This window comes from Lissotriton vulgaris, chromosome 4_1 (genome assembly GCF_964263255.1).
Source record: "Lissotriton vulgaris chromosome 4_1, aLisVul1.2, whole genome shotgun sequence".
Classification (NCBI taxonomy): domain Eukaryota; kingdom Metazoa; phylum Chordata; class Amphibia; order Caudata; family Salamandridae; genus Lissotriton; species Lissotriton vulgaris.
Window position 1 is genome coordinate 566,715,060 of NC_141691.1, and position 7,326 is coordinate 566,722,385.

Here is a 7,326-nt window from a genome sequence, read left to right on the forward strand (position 1 = left end):
AATTAAAATAAAGGAAGGACTACTGAACAAACGGAAAAAATGAAAACATGTTTATTTGGATTTTAGTTGCATTGCAACATGTTTATTAATTACTGTTTAAATGTACAATATGTTTTTTAAAATATTACTGTGATGCCTCATTTAGCATACTTTTCAGAAATGTAATACATTCATAATATTTTTATGTAAAAATATATATTTAAACATATTTTAAAAATGTGATATAATGGTATGCTTGGTATTGATATGTGTGGTAACGCAACTCATAATGACCCCTACGTATGTTAGTAGTATCGACATGCGTGGCAAATATGTGAGTTATGCTGGTATGTTCATTGTAGAAACTGCATTGTAGAGGCATGCATGGTAAAGGCATGTATTATTCTGTCATTAATGGTTTGAATCCTGGTTTCAAAGTGACTTACTAGAATTTCACTTGAAAAGCATTCATGGTGAAAGAACATTTTATTCTTCACAGTATCAAAATGTTTGGGTCGAATTTCATAGTTAGGTGTTGACCCACCAGAGGAAGGAGTCTCTTGTGGCCTAGTGGTTAAGGTCTCAAACTTCAATTTGTAGATTGAGGGTTCAAGTCTAGAAGTCTCAGTGGTTGCTTTTCTGTGCACTTTTTTGCAACTTTAAATGTTTAAGTTACATATGTAAAGGTGATCTAACTCTTTTTAACTGACAAATGCATTTTATTTTTCAAGTTGTCCAAACTATCTCATTTCAAGTATACCATTCATCAAAGCCTAAAATACATCCCTTTCTCTCACTACGTATCTCTCTCAATTCCTCTCTCAGTCTCTCTCTCTTCCATCCCATAATGGGATGGAAGAGAGAGAGAAAGAGAGAGCCAGCTAATGCAATGGTCTTACTATATATGGAATTCAAAATGTCAAAATAGCTAAATATTTTGGTTCGAATGTCTTAGTTATATTTTGAATTAGCGAATATAATAGCCTGTGCATAACTCTTTGTTTTGTTAGTGGTTTTAAATATTTTTTGTTGACTTTATTCAATGAATCTGATGTTTAGGGTGCTCTCAGGGTGGCATCTTCCGTCCTGTGGGGGCGTCACTATCATAGATTCTATGTTGTGCTTCCAAACTTCTTTGGTTGCATACCCCTAGACACTCCTTTTGTCCTTGTACCAAGCATTTGGTGTGTTTTTGCTCTTTATATTAATCACTTTGGTTCATAGATCATTCTTAATAAAGTTCTTTATTGTTTTTTCTTCATCAAAATTATTTTCATTTCAATTCTCTTTATTTTACATAATGTTTATGCCATTTATCAGTTAGTACTTCACTACTCCAATGCATTTCGGGCTTCTTGCCCTTCCTCAGAGAGCATATCTATGAACAGAATTATTTGCACACATACTTTACACATCAAGTTTACAAATAAAGTTTTCTCAATTGACATTTGGATGTTACTACCCCCATCTGATATTATTTTATATTAAAGGTTTATTGAATATCATGCATTCGTTATATTTTAAAACAGAGCTCTCTAAAGTCACTTCTGGCCTAAAGGATTAGGCCGTTGTCTCTCACTCGGAAGGTTAATAATTTGAGCCTGGTATCTAAGTGATTGTGTAACTTTTGATTTACTAGTATTTCATTTGTTAAACATTCATGTTGAAAGGTCATTTTATACTACATAACATCAAATTGTTTGGCTTGAATGTCATAGTTAGGTCTTGACTCTTCTGAGCAAGGGTTCACTTGTGACCTAGAGTTTTAGTTCTCAGACGCACAGTGGAGGTTGAGTGTTCCAGTGTTGTTGAAATTCTTCTGCTTTAATTTCTTGTCAACTTCAAATGTTTGCAAAGTACTGAAAGGTGATCTCACTCTTTTTAATTGGCAAATAACTTTTTCTATTCTATTTGGTCAGAAAAATCTCATTTTAAGTATATCATTCATTGAAACCTAAAAAACTTCCCACTCACTCTCTCTCTCTTTTTCTCTCTCTCAGTCAAGAGTCTCAGACCATAACCATTAGACCACCATTACTTTGAGAGTAAGTGTGTAAGACCTAATGCACTAGGCCAAAAATTACTCTTTACAACACTGTGTCAAAACATAACTACAACATCTGAACCAAAGCATTTAGCTATTTTGACATTATGAAGTCCGCATATAAAGATACCATTGCATTAGCAAGAGAGAGAGAGAGAAAAAGAGAGCGAGAGGTCTTATAGGTTTTGATGAATGATATACTTACAATTTGATTTCCTTTCCCTACCTAGCCTAAATATTTGAAGTTGACAAGAACTTAGAAGAAATAAACAACTAGACTTGAACCCTTAAATTTGGAGTGAGACTTTAACATCGTACCCACTAAGCCACAAGTGACTCTTTCTCAACTCCATTAAGAGCTAGCAATGACATTCGACCCCAACATTTTGATGTTACAAAGAATTTAAGAGTTAAAGTCTATGAATGGTTGTTTCTTTGTTCTAATTTCCTGTAAACCCCAAATGTTTAAGTTACATACTGAAAGGTGAACTACCTCTTTTTCATTGGCAAATACATTTTTCTTCTCAATTTGTTCAAAAATATTTCATGTTAAGTATATCATTATTCAAAGTCTAAAACACCTCCCTCTCTCTCTCTCTCCCTCTCTCTCTCTCTCTCTCTCTCTCTCTCTCAATCTCTCTCTCTCTCTCTTCCATCCCATAATGGGATGGAAGAGTGAGAGAGACAGATTACTAATGCAATGGTCTCTCCATAGATGGACTTCAAAATGTCAAAATAACAAAATGTATTGATTCAGTTGTAGTTATGTTTTAACACGGGGCTGTAAAGAGTCACTTCTGGCCTAGTTAATTAGGCCTTAGACTCTCAATCTGAAGGTTATTGGTTTTGGTCCTGGTTTCTAAGTGATTGTGTATCTTTTGAATGTTAAACATTCATACCGAAAGATCATTTCACTGTGCATAACATCAAAATGTTTGGGTTCAATGTCATAGTTAGGTCTTGACAGTTCAAATCAAAAAGGCACGTGTGGCATAGTGGTTAAGGTCTCAGACTCACACTGTGGAAATTAAGGGCCTAAGTATGGGAAGCTCTGTGGTCACATTTCTGATCTAATTTCTTGTCCACTTCAAATGTTTTAGTTACATACTTAAAGGTGATCTCTCTTTTTACACTTTTCTTCTCAATTTGTCCCCAAAAATCTCATTTATAGTATATCATTCATCAAAGCCTAAACAATCTCTCTCACTTGCTCTATCTCTCTCTTCTCGTTCTCTCTCTCTCTTACTCTTTCTTTCTCTCTCTTTTTCTCTCTCCCTCCGTCTCTCTCTCTGTCTCCCTCTCTCTCACTCTCTTCTATCCCATAATGGGATGGAAGAGAGTCAGAGAGAGAGAGAGAGAGAGAGAGAGAGAGAGAGAGAGAAAGAGAGAGAAAGAAAGAGTAAGAGAGAGAGAGAACGAGAAGAGAGAGATAGAGCAAGTGAGAGCCTTGAGCACCCTCGATCAGCCCGACGCCAGGAACTGCACTCTGGCAGAATCTGCGACCCCCTTCCCAGGACTCCACGACCCCCCTGGGGGTCGCGCCCCACAGATTGAAGACCTCTGCCTTAGACTCTCACTCTAAAGGTTAATGGTTCTAGTCCTGGTATCTAATTGATTATGTATCTTTTGATTTACTAGGGTTTCACTTCTAAAACGTTCATAGTAAAAGATAATTTCGTTCTTTATAACATTAAAATCTTTGCTTCGAATGTCTTAGTCAGGTCTTGACTCAAAACACTAAGTTGTCACTTGTGGCCTGGTGGTTAAGATCTCATGCTGTTATTCTGAAAATTATGTGTTCAAGTCTAGGAGTGTCAATAATCATGACTAGTCCATAAGCATCCATACTGTCTTTGCATTGTGGTTTTAACTGTTTTATTGCACTTGCACTCATGACAGCATTCTAATAACTGAATGTTGGCTTAAAGCTATTTTTCATTATTCTTTGCTTTCCTTTTAGTTAAGCTCTGTACTAACTGTACCAGTAGTTGCAACTCTCTCCCTCATTTCTTTAAACTATTGTTGTGCTCCATGGTCTGCTGCAGCACTGCTTGTTGTTCATTATGCAGAGGGAATTTAGGGGTTTAAGTTTTCTTATACAGCTCCCCCACATCGGCCTCCATTTTTAGGACGGCTGCTATCTAGCTGTTCTCTCCATGTTTATCCATAAATTAAGAGCCTGGTGCCGACACACTGTGGGCGTGCCAAAGGTGCACCAAAGGCAAGCCCGTTTGGACCCCTCCGCACCTTAACGTTGCCAGGCGCCAGGAATCCTGCATCCATTCACTCAGAAGGTAAGCCTTTTATCAAGGAAATGCTACAACAGCAATCAAATTAAGAAACTTACGACAGTTGTATGCATTGTTACCCTATACCTCAACTCTGCTTAGAGGGGCCATTTTCTTGTTCCAAAGATGACGCAACCTTACATTTTGGCAATAGAGAGAGACTTATCTCTCCCGGTCTGCAGCCCAACAACTTAATTACCTCAGCTTCTTATACCAGTGGCTCACCTAATGCCCAACAACTTAATTACCTCTGCTTCTTTTTTTGCAGCAAAATAAATACTTTTTCACCATTAAATCATGTAATACACCTTTGAAGCTGAATTAAAAAACAAAATGAAAGAAGCAGAAAAGCTAATAAAAGGAGGAAACAGATGGTGGCACAGTTCAGAAGAAGGGTTAAGTTAAACATGGAAAGAGGGAGAAACAGATTTGGGCATTAACTGGGAGCACCCCATGTAATGGCAAGTTCAGTCAGTGAAACTTGATGGGCCACATTCACAATGGTATTTTGGGCGATGAAACTAGATTGAGGCCCAAGAATGCCTTAATTTATCTCCATCATACAACAATTCCTGATTATCATAAATGGTATTATTGCTGTGAAATTCTATGCCACGAGCACATAGAATCACATAATATTAATCTCCTGTGGTTGAGGAGTAGTCAGAAGAATTTGTGGTTAGCTTTTTAGGTTTCACAACCACAACTTTGCCCTAAATGGCAGCCCCAGCTCCTTCTCTGGTTTGTTTACTTCTCCCCCCTTCTTTTACCTCTATCCTCTAGTGGGGACATGCTCTTCCACTACTTGATTATACCACTGTAGTCTATGTATCTATTCAAGATGTTCTTTTCCTGATCGATGAGACCTGAGCAACATGGCTGATGCCCGGTGGAGCTGCTAGACAGCTAATGAGGAGATTGTCCCTGGTTTTCCCCCTCGACAGTCACCTACCCAGCCGGACATTGGGCACAGTTCTTCCTTGTCTCTTTGCTATGGCTCCTTCCTACTTTCCTTCGAATTCTCTCAACCGTGTTGTCTTTTTACTTTACCTTACTGCGCTATTGTAACTGATGTAACCTGTAACGCAATGTTCCCCTTGTAAAGCGCTCTGATAACTTCGGGTCTAGCCAGCGCTATATAAAACGTTTTAATTGTACCTTGTATTGCAGCAATCCTCTGGTTAAGCGTTCCGATTCCTTCAAGTCTAGCCAGCGCTATACAAACTTCTCAAATCAAATAAACTCAAAACTGGTTTTCTGAACACTGAGACCTGAGCAACATGGCTGATGCCCGGTAGAACAGCTAGACAGCTAATGAGGAGATTGGCCTTGGTGTCCCCCTTGACCGTCACTTACCCAGCCGGACATGGGCACAGTTCCTCCTCGTTTCCCTGCTATGACTCCTCCCTCCCTCCCACCTACAAATTCTTGAAACATTGTTATTGTGTACTGTACCTTATTATGCTCTTGTAACTTATGTAACTTTTAACACAACGTTCCTAAATGTAAAGCGCTCTGATTCCCTCTTGGGTCTAGTTGCGCTATATAAAACTTTATAAATAAATAAATAAATAAACGACCTTCTATATTTGTGGTAATTCGGAAACTCCAATCCAACTATTTCCCACCTTAGAAATGGTTGAAGATTTATTTCTGCTGATATCTATCTATACTACTATTATAAAGAGAGAAGTGTGTCCTTTGAGCCAGGTAAACTCGAAAACTACACCACCAATCCAAACACCCAATACATCTTTGAAAACGTCAGGGCAAGCAGATGGACATAGGCTATATTAAAAAAACAAATATACGTTATTTAAAAAATGTATTATAAAAAAAAAGTAGTCCCTTGGAAGAAGCGCCGGCCGCGACGTGCGTGCTGACATCGGGAGCGCGGGGAGGAGCGGCGTACAGGAGCAAGAGAAAGAGCGTGGGACGTGAGCGCGGGGAGGAGCGGCGGACAGGCGGGGAGGAGCGGTTAGGAGTGGCGGACAAGTGGGGAGGAGCGGTGACGACCGCCGAGGAGCGGAAGAGCGGTGAACTCAGGAGCGGGTAAGAAAGACTCCCACTGCTCATGCGTCTTTGCGGGTACCGCAGCAGTGAAAGCCTTGCATGCTATGTTGGGTACATCCGGCTACCGAGTGATGCAATTCAGTGGCCTGACTTCCACCCACAGCCTGAGGATACGCTACACTTTCTGTTGCCAAAGCAGCTCAGGAGCCATGTCTAAGCTGCCGACAGAGCACCAGGAGGAAGCGTGCACCCGCAGGTACGCAACGGGAGACACAATGACAACGTCCAGGCGGGCCGGGGCCCTGAAGCACCCTTAACATCGGGGCGGGCGGATCGGGGCGGGCAGGGGACCTGAAGCAGCCTTAACGTCGGGGCAGGCGGGGGCCCAGAAGCAGCCTTGCATGCTATGTTGGGTACTTCCGGCTACCGAGTGATGCAATTCAGTGGCCTGACTTGCACCCACATCCTGAGGATACGCTACACTTTCTGTTGCCAAAGCAGCTCAGGAGCCATGTCTAAGCTGCCGACAGAGCACCAGGAGGAAGCAAGCACCCGCGGGTGCGCAACGGGAGACACAATGACAACGTCAGGCGGGCAGGGGCCTTGAAGCACCCTTAACGTCGGAGCGGGTGGGTTGGGGCGGGGGAAAGGACCTGAAGCAGCCTTAACGTCGGGGCGGGCAGGGGCCCAGAAGCAGCCTTTTGCTCCTGGACAACGTCGGGAAGGGCTGCTAGTAGTCTCAACCTTGGGGTGACAGTGAGCTGAACATGAAACATAATGAAGTAAATAATAGGCCTGGGCGTCAAATACCGTTCCGCTCGCGGAAATTGCGATAATTTGACATTTTCAAGCACTGCGGAGTGCGCGAAAATGCCAAAATGTCCGCGATCCGCAGTAAACGGGAATTTTTTTTCATGATCACGCTGTAAAAATAAGTTCTCGCGGGCGCAATTGCCTTACCTGGATCCCAGCTTTCGCCGACAAATATTTTTCCCGATCCTG